This window comes from Condylostylus longicornis, unplaced genomic scaffold (genome assembly GCF_029603195.1).
Source record: "Condylostylus longicornis isolate FDR11 unplaced genomic scaffold, ASM2960319v2 ptg000130l, whole genome shotgun sequence".
NCBI classification, from domain to species: Eukaryota; Metazoa; Arthropoda; class Insecta; order Diptera; family Dolichopodidae; genus Condylostylus; species Condylostylus longicornis.
The window spans coordinates 343,425-360,997 of record NW_026578098.1 but is presented as its reverse complement, the minus strand read 5'-3'; positions in this window follow the sequence as shown (position 1 = coordinate 360,997).

Genomic DNA, 17,573 nt, shown 5'->3' with positions numbered 1-17,573 from the left:
CATCTGTCATCTGTCATCTGTCATGTGGCATCTGTCATCTGTCATCTGTCATCTGTCATATGTCTTCTGTCATCTGACATCTGACATCTGTCATCTTTCATCTGTCATCTGTCATGTATCAACTGTGATGTGTCATTTCACATCTGTCAACTGTCATTTGTTATCTGTCATCTGTCAGCCGTCATCTGTCATCTGTCATCTGTCATCTGTCATCTGTCATCTGTCATCTGTCACCTGTCATGTGACATCTGTCATCTGTCATCTGTCATCTGACATCTGTCATCTGTCATCTGTCATCTGTCATCTTTCGTCTGTCATCTGTCATGTGTCACCTGTGATGTGTCATTTCACATCTGTCAACTGTCATTTGTTATCTGTCATCTGTCATCCGTCATCTGTCATCTGTCATCTGTCATCTGTCATCTGTCATCTGTCATCTGTCACCTGTCATGTGACATCTGTCATCTGTCATCTGTCATCTGACATCTGTCATCTGTCATCTGTCATCTGTCACCTGTCATCTGTCATCTGTCATCTGTCATTTGTCATCTGTTATCTGTCATCTGTCATCTGTCATCTGTCATCTGTCATCTTTCATCTGTCATCTGTCATGTGTCACCTGTGATGTGTCATTTCACATCTGTCAACTGTCATTTGTTATCTGTCATCTGTCATCCGTCATCTGTCATCTGTCATCTGTCATCTGTCATCTGTCATCTGTCATCTGTCATCTGTCATCTGTCATCTGTCATCTGTCATCTGTCACCTGTCATGTGACATCTGTCATCTGTCATCTGTCATCTGACATCTGTCATCTGTCATCTGTCATCTGTCATCTTTCATCTGTCATCTGTCATGTGTCACCTGTGATGTGTCACTTCACATCTGTCAACTGTCATTTGTTATCTGTCATCTGTCATCCGTCATCTGTCATCTGTCATCTGTGATGTGTCAGCTGTCATCTATCACCTGTTATTTGTCATCTGTCATCTGTTCACTGTCATCTGTCAGCTGTCATCTTTCATCTGTCAACTGTTATGTATCACCTGTGATGTGTCATCTGTCATCTGTTATCTGTCATCTGCCATCTGTCATCTGTTATCTGTCAGCTGTCATCTGTCATCTATCATCTGACATTTTTAATCTGTCATCTGCCATCTGTCATCTCTCGTGTCTCACCTGTGATGTGTCACCTGTCATCTGTCATCTGTCATCTGTCATCTGTCATCTGTCATCTGTCATCTGTCATCTGTCATCTGTCATCTGTCATCTGTCATCTGTCATCTGTCATCTGTCATCTGTCATCTGTCATCTGTCATCTGTCATCTGTCATCTGTCATCTGTCATCTGTCATCTGTCATCTGTCATCTGTCATCTGTCATCTGTCATCTGTCATCTGTCATCTGTCATCTGTCATCTGTCATCTGTCATCTGTCATCTGTCATCTGTCATCTGTCATCTGTCATCTGTCATCTGTCATCTGTCATCTGTCATCTGTCATCCGTCATCTGTCATCTATCATCTGTCATCTGTCATCTGTCATCTGTCATCTGTCATCTGTCATCTGTAATCTGTCATCTGTCATCTGTCGTCTGTCATCTGTCATCTGTCATCTGTCATCTGTCATCTGTCATCTGTCATCTGTCATCTGTCATCTGTCATCTGTCATCTGTCATCTGTCATCTGTCATCTGTCATCTGTCATCTGTCATTTGTCATCTGTCATCTGTCATCTGTCATCTGTCATCTGTCATCTGTCATCTGTCATCTGTCATCTGTCATCTGTCATCTGTCGTCTGTCATCTGTCATCTGTCATCTGTCATCTGTCATCTGTCATCTGTCATCTGTCATCTGTCATCTGTCATCTGTCATCTGTCATCTGTCATCTGTCATTTGTCATCTGTCATCTGTCATCTGTCATCTGTCATCTGTCATCTGTCATCTGTCATCTGTCATCTGTCATCTGTCATCTGTCATCTGTCATCTGTTATCTGTCATCTGTCATCTGTCATCTGTCATTTGTTATCTGTTATCTGTCATCTGTCATGTGACATCTGTCATCTGTCATCTGTCATCTTTCATCTGTCATCTGTCATGTGTCACCTGTGATGTGACATCTGTCATCTGTCATCTGTCATCTTTCATCTGTCATCTATCATCTGTCATCTCACATCTGTCATCTGTCATCTGTAATCTGTCATCTGTCACCAGTCATCTGTCATCTGTCATGTGACATCTGTAATCTGTCATCCCACATCTGTCATCTGTCATCTGTCATCTGTCATCTGTCGTCTGTCATCTGTCATCTGTCATCTGTCATCTGTCATCTGTCATCTGTCATCTGTCATCTGTCATCTGTCATCTGTCATCTGTCATCTGTCATCTGTCATCTGTCATGTGACATCTGTCATCTGTCATCTGTCATCTGTCATATGTCTTCTGTCATCTGATATCTGACATCTGTCACCTGTCATCTGTCACTTGTCATCTGTCATCTGTCATCTGTCATCTGTCATCTGTCATCTGTCATCTGTCATCTGTCATCTGTCATCTGTCATCTGTCATCTGTCATCTGTCTTCTGTCATCTGTCATCTGTCATCTGTCATCTTTCATCTGTTATCTGTCATCTGTCATGTGTTCTCTGTCATCTGTCAACTGTCATCTGTCATCTGTCATCTGTCATCTGTCATCTGTCATCTGTCATCTGTCATCTGTCATCTGTCATTTGTCATCTGTCATCTGTCATCTGTCATCCGTCATCTGTCATCTGTCATCTGTCATCTGTCATCTGTCATCGGTCATCTGTCATCTGTCATCTGTCATCTGTCATCTGTCATCTGTCATCTGTCACCTGTCATGTGACATCTGTCATCTGTCATCTGTCATCTGACATCTGACATCTGACATCTGTCAACTGTCATCTGTCACTTGTCATCTGTCATCTGTCATCTATCATCTGTCATCTGTCATGTGTCACCTGTGTTGTGTCATTTCACATCTGTCAACTGTCATTTGTTATCTGTCATCTGTCATCTGTCATCTGTCATCTGTCATCTGTCATCTGTCATCTGTCATCTGTCATCTGTCATCTGTCATCTGTCATCTGTCATCTGTCATCTGTCATCTGTCATCTGTCATCTGTCATCTGTCATCCGTCATCTGTCATCTGTCATCTGTCATCTGTCATCTGTCATCTGTAATCGGTCATCTGTCATCTGTCATGTGACATCTGTCATCTGTCATCTGTCATCTGTCATCTGTCATCTGACATCTGACATCTGTCAACTGTCATCTGTCACTTGTCATCTGTCATCTGTCATCTATCATCTGTCATCTGTCATGTGTCACCTGTGATGTGTCATTTCACATCTGTCAACTGTCATTTGTTATCTGTCATCTGTCATCCGTCATCTGTCATCTGTCATCTGTCATCTGTCATCTGTCACCTGTCATGTGACATCTGTCATCTGTCATCTGTCATCTGACATCTGTCATCTGTCATCTGTCACCTGTCATCTGTCATCTGTCATCTGTCATTTGTCATCTGTTATCTGTCATCTGTCATCTGTCATCTGTCATCTGTCATCTGTCATCTGTCATCTTTCATCTGTCATCTGTCATGTGTCACCTGTGATGTGTCATTTCACATCTGTCAACTGTCATTTGTTATCTGTCATCTGTCATCCGTCATCTGTCATCTGTCATCTGTCATGTGTCATCTGTCATCTGTCATCTTACATCTGTCATCTGTCATCTGTCACCTGTCATCTGTCATCTGTCATCTGTCATCTGTCATCTGTCATCTGTCATCTGTCATCTGTCATCTGTCATCTGTCATCTGTCATCTGTCATCTGTCATCTGTCATCTGTCATCTGTCATCTGTCATCTATCATCTGTCATCTGTCATCTATCATGCGTCAACTCTAATCTGTCATCTGTCATCTGTCATCTGTCATCTGTCATCTGTCATCTGTCATCTTTCATCTGTCATCTGTCATCTGTCATCTGTCATCTGTTATCTGTCATCTGTCATCTGTCATCTGTCATGTGACATCTGTCACCTGTCATCTGTCATCTGTCATCTGTCATCTGACATCTGACATCTGTCATCTGTCATCTGTCACTTCTCATCTGTCATCTGTCATCTGTCATCTGTCATCTGTCATCTGTCATCTGTCATCTGTCATCTGTCATCTGTCACCTGTCATGTGACATCTGTCATCTGTCATCTGTCATCTGACATCTGTCATCTGTCATCTGTCATCTGTCATCTTTCATCTGTCATCTGTCATGTGTCACCTGTGATGTGTCATTTCACATCTGTCAACTGTCATTTGTTTTCTGTCATCTGTCATCCGTCATCTGTCATCTGTCATCTGTGATGTGTCAGCTGTCATCTATCACCTGTTATTTGTCATCTGTCATCTGTTCACTGTCATCTGTCAGCTGTCATCTTTCATCTGTCAACTGTTATGTATCACCTGTGATGTGTCATCTGTCATCTGTTATCTGTCATCTGCCATCTGTCATCTCTCGTGTCTCACCTGTGATGTGTCATCTGTCATCTATCACCTGTCATTTGTCATCTGTCATCTGTCATGTGACATCTGTCATCTGTCATCTGTCATCTGTCATCTGTCATTTGACATCTGTCATCTGTCATCTGTCACCTGTCATCTGTCATCTGTCATCTGTCATCTGTCATCTGTCATCTGTCATCTGTCATCTGTCATCTGTCATCTGTCATCTGTCATCTGTCATCTGTCATCTGTCATCTGTCATCTGTCATCTGTCATCTGTCATCTGTCATCTGTCATCTGTCATCTGTCATCTGTCATCTGTCATCTGTCATCTGTCATCTGTCATCTGTCATCTGTCATCTGTCATCTGTCATCTGTCATCTGTCATCTGTCATCTGTCATCCGTCATCTGTCATCTGTCATCTGTCATCTGTCATCTGTCATCTGTCAGCTGTCATCTGTCATCTGTCATCTGTCATCTGTAATCTGTCATCTGTCATCTGTCGTCTGTCATCTGTCATCTGTCATATGTCATCTGTCATCTGTCATCTGTCATCTGTCATCTGTCATCTGTCATCTGTCATCTGTCATTTGTCATCTGTCATCTGTCATCTGTCATCTGTCATCTGTCATCTGTCATCTGTCATCTGTCATCTGTCATCTGTCATCTGTCATCTGTCATCTGTCATCTGTCATCTGTCATCTGTCATCTGTCATCTGTCATCTGTCATCTGTCATCTGTCATCTGTCATCTGTCATCTGTCATCTGTCATCTGTCATCTGTCATCTGTCATCTGTCATCTGTCATCCGTCATCTGTCATCTGTCATCTGTCATCTGTCATCTGTCATCTGTAATCGGTCATCTGTCATCTGTCATGTGACATCTGTCATCTGTCATCTGTCATCTGTCATCTGTCATCTGACATCTGACATCTGTCAACTGTCATCTGTCACTTGTCATCTGTCATCTGTCATCTATCATCTGTCATCTGTCATGTGTCACCTGTGATGTGTCATTTCACATCTGTCAACTGTCATTTGTTATCTGTCATCTGTCATCCGTCATCTGTCATCTGTCATCTGTCATCTGTCATCTGTCACCTGTCATGTGACATCTGTCATCTGTCATCTGTCATCTGACATCTGTCATCTGTCATCTGTCACCTGTCATCTGTCATCTGTCATCTGTCATTTGTCATCTGTTATCTGTCATCTGTCATCTGTCATCTGTCATCTGTCATCTGTCATCTGTCATCTTTCATCTGTCATCTGTCATGTGTCACCTGTGATGTGTCATTTCACATCTGTCAACTGTCATTTGTTATCTGTCATCTGTCATCCGTCATCTGTCATCTGTCATCTGTCATGTGTCATCTGTCATCTGTCATCTTACATCTGTCATCTGTCATCTGTCACCTGTCATCTGTCATCTGTCATCTGTCATCTGTCATCTGTCATCTGTCATCTGTCATCTGTCATCTGTCATCTGTCATCTGTCATCTGTCATCTGTCATCTGTCATCTGTCATCTGTCATCTGTCATCTGTCATCTATCATCTGTCATCTGTCATCTATCATGCGTCAACTCTAATCTGTCATCTGTCATCTGTCATCTGTCATCTGTCATCTGTCATCTGTCATCTTTCATCTGTCATCTGTCATCTGTCATCTGTCATCTGTTATCTGTCATCTGTCATCTGTCATCTGTCATGTGACATCTGTCACCTGTCATCTGTCATCTGTCATCTGTCATCTGACATCTGACATCTGTCATCTGTCATCTGTCACTTCTCATCTGTCATCTGTCATCTGTCATCTGTCATCTGTCATCTGTCATCTGTCATCTGTCATCTGTCATCTGTCACCTGTCATGTGACATCTGTCATCTGTCATCTGTCATCTGACATCTGTCATCTGTCATCTGTCATCTGTCATCTTTCATCTGTCATCTGTCATGTGTCACCTGTGATGTGTCATTTCACATCTGTCAACTGTCATTTGTTTTCTGTCATCTGTCATCCGTCATCTGTCATCTGTCATCTGTGATGTGTCAGCTGTCATCTATCACCTGTTATTTGTCATCTGTCATCTGTTCACTGTCATCTGTCAGCTGTCATCTTTCATCTGTCAACTGTTATGTATCACCTGTGATGTGTCATCTGTCATCTGTTATCTGTCATCTGCCATCTGTCATCTCTCGTGTCTCACCTGTGATGTGTCATCTGTCATCTATCACCTGTCATTTGTCATCTGTCATCTGTCATGTGACATCTGTCATCTGTCATCTGTCATCTGTCATCTGTCATTTGACATCTGTCATCTGTCATCTGTCACCTGTCATCTGTCATCTGTCATCTGTCATCTGTCATCTGTCATCTGTCATCTGTCATCTGTCATCTGTCATCTGTCATCTGTCATCTGTCATCTGTCATCTGTCATCTGTCATCTGTCATCTGTCATCTGTCATCTGTCATCTGTCATCTGTCATCTGTCATCTGTCATCTGTCATCTGTCATCTGTCATCTGTCATCTGTCATCTGTCATCTGTCATCTGTCATCTGTCATCTGTCATCTGTCATCTGTCATCCGTCATCTGTCATCTGTCATCTGTCATCTGTCATCTGTCATCTGTCAGCTGTCATCTGTCATCTGTCATCTGTCATCTGTAATCTGTCATCTGTCATCTGTCGTCTGTCATCTGTCATCTGTCATATGTCATCTGTCATCTGTCATCTGTCATCTGTCATCTGTCATCTGTCATCTGTCATCTGTCATTTGTCATCTGTCATCTGTCATCTGTCATCTGTCATCTGTCATCTGTCATCTGTCATCTGTCATCTGTCATCTGTCATCTGTCATCTGTCATCTGTCATCTGTCATCTGTCATCTGTCATCTGTTATCTGTCATCTGTCATCTGTCATCTGTCATCTGTCATTTGTTATCTGTTATCTGTCATCTGTCATGTGACATCTGTCATCTGTCATCTGTCATCTTTCATCTGTCATCTGTCATGTGTCACCTGTGATGTGTCATTTCACATCTGTCATCTGTCATTTGTCATCCGTCATCTGTCATCTGTCATCTGTCATGTGACATCTGTCATCTGTCATCTGTCATCTGTCATCTGTCATCTGTCATCTGTCATCTGTCATCTCACATCTGTCATCTGTCATCTGTCATCTGTCATCTGTCATCTGTCATCTGTCATCTGTCATCTGTCATCTCACATCTGTCATCTGTCATCTGTCATCTGTCATCTGTCATCTGTCATCTGTTATCTGTCATCTGTCATCTGTCATCTGTCATCTGTCATCTGTCATCTGTCATCTGTCATCCGTCATCCGTCATCCGTCATCTGTCATCTGTCATCTGTCATCTGTCACCTGTCATGTGACATCTGTCATCTGTCATCTTCATCTGGCACCTGTCATCTGTCATCTGTCATCTGTCATCTGTCATCTGTCATCTGTCATCTGTCATCTGTCATATGTCGTCTGTCATCTGTCATTTGTCATTTCTCATCTGTCATGTGTCATCTGCCATCTGTCACCTTTCATCTGTCATCTATCATCTGTCATCTGTCATCTGTCATCTGTCATCTGTCACCAGTCATCTGTCATCTGTCATGTGACATCTGTAATCTGTCATCCCACATCTGTCATCTGTCATCTGTCATCTGTCATCTGTCGTCTGTCATCTGTCATCTGTCATCTGTCATCTGTCATCTGTCATCTGTCATCTGTCATCTGTCATCTGTCATCTGTCATCTGTCATCTGTCATCTGTCATCTGTCATCTGTCATCTGTCATGTGACATCTGTCATCTGTCATCTGTCATCTGTCATCTGTCATATGTCTTCTGTCATCTGATATCTGACATCTGTCACCTGTCATCTGTCACTTGTCATCTGTCATCTGTCATCTGTCATCTGTCATCTGTCATCTGTCATCTGTCATCTGTCATCTGTCATCTGTCATCTGTCATCTGTCATCTGTCATCTGTCATCTGTCATCTGTCATCTGTCATCTGTCATCTGTCATCTGTCATGTGTCATCTGTCATCTTTCATCTGTTATCTGTCATCTGTCATGTGTTCTCTGACATCTGTCAACTGTCATCTGTCATCTGTCATATGTCGTCTGTCATCTGTCATTTGTCATTTCTCATCTGTCATGTGTCATCTGCCATCTGTCACCTTTCATCTGTCATCTATCATCTGTCATCTGTCATCTGTCATCTGTCATCTGTCACCTGTCATCTGTCATTTGTCATCTGTCATCTGTCATCCGTCATCTGTCATCTGTCATCTGTCATCTGTCATCTGTCATCGGTCATCTGTCATCTGTCATCTGTCATCTGTCATCTGTCATCTGTCACCTGTCATGTGACATCTGTCATCTGTCATCTGTCATCTGACATCTGACATCTGACATCTGTCAACTGTCATCTGTCACTTGTCATCTGTCATCTGTCATCTATCATCTGTCATCTGTCATGTGTCACCTGTGATGTGTCATTTCACATCTGTCAACTGTCATTTGTTATCTGTCATCTGTCATCTGTCATCTGTCATCTGTCATCTGTCATCTGACATCTGTCATCTGTCATCTGTCATCTGTCATCTGTCATCTGTCATCTGTCATCTGTCATCTGTCACCTGTCATCTGTCATTTGTCATCTGTCATCTGTCATCCGTCATCTGTCATCTGTCATCTGTCATCTGTCATCTGTCATCTGTCACCTGTCATGTGACATCTGTCATCTGTCATCTGTCATCTGACATCTGACATCTGACATCTGTCAACTGTCATCTGTCACTTGTCATCTGTCATCTGTCATCTATCATCTGTCATCTGTCATGTGTCACCTGTGATGTGTCATTTCACATCTGTCATCTGTCATCTGTCATCTGTCATCTCTCATCTGCATCTGTCATTTGTCATATGTCATCTGTCATCTGTCATCTGTCATCTGTCATCTGTCATCTGTCATCTGTCATCTGTCATCTGTCATCTGTCACCTGTCATCTGTCATTTGTCATCTGTCATCTGTCATCTGTCATCCGTCATCTGTCATCTGTCATCTGTCATCTGTCATCTGTCATCGGTCATCTGTCATCTGTCATCTGTCATCTGTCATCTGTCATCTGTCACCTGTCATGTGACATCTGTCATCTGTCATATGTCTTCTGTCATCTGATATCTGACATCTGTCACCTGTCATCTGTCACTTGTCATCTGTCATCTGTCATCTGTCATCTGTGATCTGTCACCTGTCATGTGACATCTGTCATCTGTCATCTGTCATCTGACATCTGTCATCTGTCATCTGTCACCTGTCATCTGTCATCTGGCATCTGTCATTTGTCATCTGTTATCTGTCATCTGTCATCTGTCATCTGTCATCTGTCATCTGTCATCTGTCATCTTTCATCTGTCATCTGTCATGTGTCACCTGTGATGTGTCATTTCACATCTGTCAACTGTCATTTGTTATCTGTCATCTGTCATCCGTCATCTGTCATCTGTCATCTGTCATCTGTCATCTGTCATCTGTCATCTGTCATCTGTCATCTGACATCTGTCATCTGTCATCTGTCACCTGTCATCTGTCATCTGTCATCTGTCATCTGTCATCTGTCATCTGTCATCTGTCATCTGTCATCTGTCATCTGTCATCTGTCATCTGTCATCTGTCATCTGTCATCTGTCATCTGTCATCTATCATCTGTCATCTGTCATCTATCATGCGTCAACTCTAATCTGTCATCTGTCATCTGTCATCTGTCATCTGTCATCTGTCATCTGTCATCTGTCATCTTTCATCTGTCATCTGTCATCTGTCATCTGTCATCTGTCATCTGTTATCTGTCATCTGTCATCTGTCATCTGTCATGTGACATCTGTCACCTGTCATCTGTCATCTGTCATCTGTCATCTGACATCTGACATCTGTCATCTGTCATCTGTCACTTCTCATCTGTCATCTGTCATCTGTCATCTGTCATCTGTCATCTGTCATCTGTCATCTGTCATCTGTCATCTGTCATCTGTCATCTGTCATTTGTCATTTGTCATCTGTCATGTGTCACCTGTGATGTGTCAGCTGTCATCTATCACCTGTTATTTGTCATCTGTCATCTGTTCACTGTCATCTGTCAGCTGTCATCTTTCATCTGTCAACTGTTATGTATCACCTGTGATGTGTCATCTGTCATCTGTTATCTGTCATCTGCCATCTGTCATCTGTTATCTGTCAGCTGTCATCTGTCATCTATCATCTGTCATTTGTCATCTGTCATCTGCCATCTGTCATCTCTCGTGTCTCACCTGTGATGTGTCATCTGTCATCTGTCATCTATCACCTGTCATTTGTCATCTGTCATGTGACATCTGTCATCTGTCATCTGTCATCTGTCATCTGTCATCTGTCATCTGTCATTTGACATCTGTCATCTGTCATCTGTCACCTGTCACCTGTCATCTGTCATCTGTCATCTGTCACCTGTCATCTGTCATCTGTCATCTGTCATCTGTCATCTGTCATCTGTCATCTGTCATCTGTCATCTGTCATCTGTCATCTGTCATCTGTCATCTGTCATCTGTCATCTGTCATCTGTCATCTGTCATCTGTCATCTATCATTTGTCATTTGTCATCTGTCATCTGCCATCTGTCAGCTCTCGTGTCTCACCTGTGATGTGTCATCTGTCATCTGTCATCTATCACCTGTCATTTGTCATCTGTCATCTGTCATGTGACATCTGTCATCTGTCATCTGTCATCTGTCATCTGTCATCTGTCAACTGTCATCTGTCATTTGACATCTGTCATCTGCCATCTGTCATCTCTCGTGTCTCACCTGTGATGTGTCATCTGTCATCTGTCATCTATCACCTGTCATTTGTCATCTGTCATCTGTCATGTGACATCTGTCATCCGTCATCTGTCATCTGTCATCTGTCATCTATCATCTGTCATCTGTCATCTGTCATCTGTCATCTGTCATCTGTCATCTGTCATCTGTCATCTGTCATCTGTCATCTGTCATCTGTCATCTGTCATCTGTCATCTGTCATCTGTCATCTGTCATCTGTCATCTGTCATCCGTCATCTGTCATCTGTCATCTGTCATCTGTCATCTGTCATCTGTCATCTGTCATCTGTCATCTGTCATCTGTAATCTGTCATCTGTCATCTGTCGTCTGTCATCTGTCATCTGTCATCTGTCATCTGTCATCTGTCATCTGTCATCTGTCATCTGTCATCTGTCATCCGTCATCTGTCATCTGTCATCTGTCATCTGTCATCTGTCATCTGTCATCTGTCATCTGTCATCTGTCATCTGTCATCCGTCATCTGTCATCTGTCATCTGTCATCTGTAATCTGTAATCTGTCATCTGTCATCTGTCATCTGTCATCTGTCATGTGACATCTGTCATCTGTCATCTGTCATCTGTCATCTGTCATCTGACATCTGACATCTGTCAACTGTCATCTGTCACTTGTCATCTGTCATCTGTCATCTGTCATCTGTTATCTGTCATCTGTCATCTGTCATCTGTCATCTGTCATCTGTCATCTGTCATCTGTCATCTGTCATCTGTCATCTGTCATCTGTCACCTGTCATGTGACATCTGTCATCTGTCATCTGTCATCTGTCATCTGTCATCTGTCATCTGTCACCTGTCATCTGTCATCTGTCATCTTTCATCTGTTATCTGTCATCTGTCATCTGTCATCTGTTATCTGTCATCTGTCATCTGTCATCTGTCATGTGACATCTGTCACCTGTCATCTGTCATCTGTCATCTGTCATCTGACATCTGACATCTGTCATCTGTCATCTGTCACTTCTCATCTGTCATCTGTCATCTGTCATCTGTCATCTGTCATCTGTCATCTGTCATCTGTCATCTGTCATCTGTCATCTGTCATCTGTCATTTGTCATTTGTCATCTGTCATGTGTCACCTGTGATGTGTCAGCTGTCATCTATCACCTGTTATTTGTCATCTGTCATCTGTTCACTGTCATCTGTCAGCTGTCATCTTTCATCTGTCAACTGTTATGTATCACCTGTGATGTGTCATCTGTCATCTGTTATCTGTCATCTGCCATCTGTCATCTGTTATCTGTCAGCTGTCATCTGTCATCTATCATCTGTCATTTGTCATCTGTCATCTGCCATCTGTCATCTCTCGTGTCTCACCTGTGATGTGTCATCTGTCATCTGTCATCTATCACCTGTCATCTGTCATCTGTCATCTGTCATCTGTCATCTGTCATCTGTCATCTGTCATCTGTCATCTGTCATCTGTCATCTGTCATCTGTCATCTGTCATCTGTCATCTGTCATCTATCATCTGTCATCTGTCATCTATCATGCGTCAACTCTAATCTGTCATCTGTCATCTGTCATCTGTCATCTGTCATCTGTCATCTGTCATCTGTCATCTGTCATCTGTCATCTGTCATCTGTCATCTTTCATCTGTCATCTGTCATCTGTCATCTGTTATCTGTCATCTGTCATCTGTCATCTGTCATGTGACATCTGTCACCTGTCATCTGTCATCTGTCATCTGACATCTGACATCTGTCATCTGTCATCTGTCACTTCTCATCTGTCATCTGTCATCTGTCATCTGTCATCTGTCATCTGTCATCTGTCATCTGTCATCTGTCATCTGTCATCTGTCATCTGTCATCTGTCATCTGTCATTTGTCATTTGTCATCTGTCATGTGTCATCTGTCATCTGTCATCTGTCATCTGTCATCTGTCATCTGTCATCTGTCATCTGTCATCTGTCATCTGTCATCTGTCATCTGTCATCTGTCATCTGTCATCTGTCATCCGTCATCTGTCATCTGTCATCTGTCATCTGTCATCTGTCATCTGTCATCTCTCATCTGTCATCTGTCATCTGTAATCTGTCATCTGTCATCTGTCATCTGTCATCTGTCATCTGTCATCTGTCATCTGTCATCTGTCATCTGTCATCTGTCATCTGTCATCTGTCATCTGTAATCTGTCATCTGTCATCCGTCATCTGTCATCTGTCATCTGTCATCTGTCATCTGTCATCTGTAATCTGTCATCTGTCATCTGTCATCTGTCATCTGTAATCTGTCATCTGTCATCCGTCATCTGTCATCTGTCATCTGTCATCTGTCATCTGTCATCTGTCATCTGTCATCTGTCATTTGTCATCTGTCATGTGTCACCTGTGATGTGTCAGCTGTCATCTATCACCTGTTATTTGTCATCTGTCATCTGTTCACTGTCATCTGTCAGCTGTCATCTTTCATCTGTCAACTGTTATGTATCATCTGTGATGTGTCATCTGTCATCTGTTATCTGTCATCTGCCATCTGTCATCTGTTATCTGTCAGCTGTCATCTGTCATCTATCATCTGTCATTTGTCATCTGTCATCTGCCATCTGTCATCTCTCGTGTCTCACCTGTGATGTGTCATCTGTCATCTGTCATCTATCACCTGTCATTTGTCATCTGTCATGTGACATCTGTCATCTGTCATCTGTCATCTGTCATCTGTCATCTGTCATCTGTCATTTGACATCTGTCATCTGTCATCTGTCACCTGTCACCTGTCATCTGTCATCTATCATCTGTCATCTGTCATCTGTCATCTGTCATCTGTCATCTGTCATCTGTCATCTGTCATCTGTCATCTGTCATCTGTCATCTGTCATCTGTCATCTGTCATCTGTCATCTGTCATCCGTCATCTGTCATCTGTCATCTGTCATCTGTCATCTGTCATCTGTCATCTCTCATCTGTCATCTGTCATCTGTAATCTGTCATCTGTCATCTGTCATCTGTCATCTGTCATCTGTCATCTGTCATCTGTCATCTGTCATCTGTCATCTGTCATCTGTCATCTGTAATCTGTCATCTGTCATCCGTCATCTGTCATCTGTCATCTGTCATCTGTCATCTGTCATCTGTCATCTGTCATCTGTCATCTGTCATTTGTCATCTGTCATGTGTCACCTGTGATGTGTCAGCTGTCATCTATCACCTGTTATTTGTCATCTGTCATCTGTTCACTGTCATCTGTCAGCTGTCATCTTTCATCTGTCAACTGTTATGTATCACCTGTGATGTGTCATCTGTCATCTGTTATCTGTCATCTGCCATCTGTCATCTGTTATCTGTCAGCTGTCATTTGTCATCTATCATCTGTCATTTGTCATCTGTCATCTGCCATCTGTCATCTATCATTTGTCATTTGTCATCTGTCATCTGCCATCTGCCAGCTCTCGTGTCTCACCTGTGATGTGTCATCTGTCACCTGTCATCTGTCATCTGTCATCTGTCATCTGTCATCTGTCATCTGTCATCTGTCATCTGTCATCTGTCATCTGTCATCTGTCATCTGTCATCTGTCATCTGTCATCTATCATTTGTCATTTGTCATCTGTCATCTGCCATCTGCCAGCTCTCGTGTCTCACCTGTGATGTGTCATCTGTCATCTGTCATCTATCACCTGTCATTTGTCATCTGTCATCTGTCATGTGACATCTGTCATCTGTCATCTGTCATCTGTCATCTGTCAACTGTCATCTGTCATTTGACATCTGTCATCTGCCATCTGTCATCTCTCGTGTCTCACCTGTGATGTGTCATCTGTCATCTGTCATCTCTCACCTGTCATTTGTCATCTGTCATCTGTCATGTGACATCTGTCATCCGTCATCTGTCATCTGTCATCTGTCATCTGTCATCTATCATCTGTCATTTGTCATCTGTCATCTGTCATCTGTCATCTGTCATCTGTCATCTGTCATCTGTCATCTGTCATCTGTCATCTGTCATCTGTCATCTGTCATCTGTCATCTGTCATCTGTCATCTGTCATCTGTCATCTGTCATCTGTCATCTGTCATCTGTCATCTGTCATCTGTCATCTGTCATCTGTCATCTGTCATCTGTCATCTGTCATCTGTCATCTGTCATCTGTCATCTGTCATCTGTCATCTGTCATCTGTCATCTGTCATCTGTCATCTGTCATCTGTCATCTGTCATCTGTCATCCGTCATCTGTCATCTGTCATCTGTCATCTGTCATCTGTCATCTGTCATCTGTAATCTGTCATCTGTCATCTGTCGTCTGTCATCTGTCATCTGTCATCTGTGATCTGTCATCTGTCATCTGTCATCTGTCATCCGTCATCTGTCATCTGTCATCTGTCATCTGTCATCTGTCATCTGTCATCTGTCATCTGTCATCTGTCATCTGTCATCTGTCATCTGTCATCTGTCATCTGTAATCTGTAATCTGTCATCTGTCATCTGTCGTCTGTCATCTGTCATCTGTCATCTGTCATCTGTCATCTGTCATCTGTCATTTGTCATTTGTCATCTGTCATCTGTCATCTGTCATCTGTCATTTGTCATTTGTCATCTGTCATGTGTCACCTGTGATGTGTCAGCTGTCATCTATCATCTGTCATTTGTCATCTGTCATCTGTCATCTGTCATCTGTCATCTGTCATCTGTCATCTGTCATCTGTCATCTGTCATCTGTCATCTGTCATCTGTCATCTGTCATCTGTCATCTGTCATCTGTCATCTGTCATCTGTCATCTGTCATCTGTCATCTGTCATCTGTCATCTGTCATCTGTCATCTGTCATCTGTCATCTGTCATCTGTCATCTGTCATCTGTCATCTGTCATCTGTAATCTGTCATCTGTCATCTGTCGTCTGTCATCTGTCATCTGTCACTTGTCATCTGTCATCTGTCATCTATCATCTGTCATCTGTCATGTGTCACCTGTGATGTGTCATTTCACATCTGTCAACTGTCATTTGTTATCTGTCATCTGTCATCTGTCATCTGTCATCTGTCATCTGTCATATGTCATCTGTCATCTGTCATCTGTCATCTGTCATCTGTCATCTGTCATCTGTCATCTGTCATCTGTCATCTGTCATCTGTCATCTGTCATCTGTCATCTGTCATCTGTCATCTGTCATCCGTCATCTGTCATCTGTCATCTGTCATCTGTCATATGTCTTCTGTCATCTGACATCTGACGTCTGTCACCTGTCATCTGTCACTTGTCATCTGTCATCTGTCATCTGTCTTCTGTCATCTGTCATCTGTCATCTGTCATCTGTCATCTGTCATCGGTCATCTGTCATCTGTCATCTGTCATGTGACATCTGTCATCTGTCATCTGTCATCTGTCATCTGTCATCTGACATCTGACATCTGTCAACTGCCATCTGTCACTTGTCATCTGTCATCTGTCATCTATCATCTGTCATCTGTCATGTGTCACCTGTGATGTGTCATTTCACATCTGTCAACTGTCATTTGTTATCTGTCATCTGTCATCCGTCATCTGTCATCTGTCATCTGTCATCTGTCATCTGTCATCTGTCACCTGTCATGTGACATCTGTCATCTGTCATCTGTCATCTGACATCTGTCATCTGTCATCTGTCACCTGTCACCTGTCATCTGTCACCTGTCATCTGTCATCTGTTATCTGTCATCTGTCATCTGTCATCTGTCATCTGTCATCTGTCATCTGTCATCTTTCATCTGTCATCTGTCATGTGTCACCTGTGATGTGTCATTTCACATCTGTCAACTGTCATTTGTTATCTGTCATCTGTCATCCGTCATCTGTCATCTGTCATCTGTCATCTGTCATCTGTCATCTGTCATCTGTCATCTGTCAACTGTTATGTATCACCTGTGATGTGTCATCTGTCATCTGTTATCTGTCATCTGCCATCTGTCATCTGTTATCTGTCAGCTGTCATCTGTCATCTATCATCTGTCATTTGTCATCTGTCATCTGCCATCTGTCATCTCTCGTGTCTCACCTGTGATGTGTCATCTGTCATCTGTCATCTATCACCTGTCATTTGTCATCTGTCATGTGACATCTGTCATCTGTCATCTGTCATCTGTCATCTGTCATCTGTCATTTGACATCTGTCATCTGTCATCTGTCATCTGTCATCTGTCATCTGTCATCTGTCATCTGTCATCTGTCATCTGTCATCT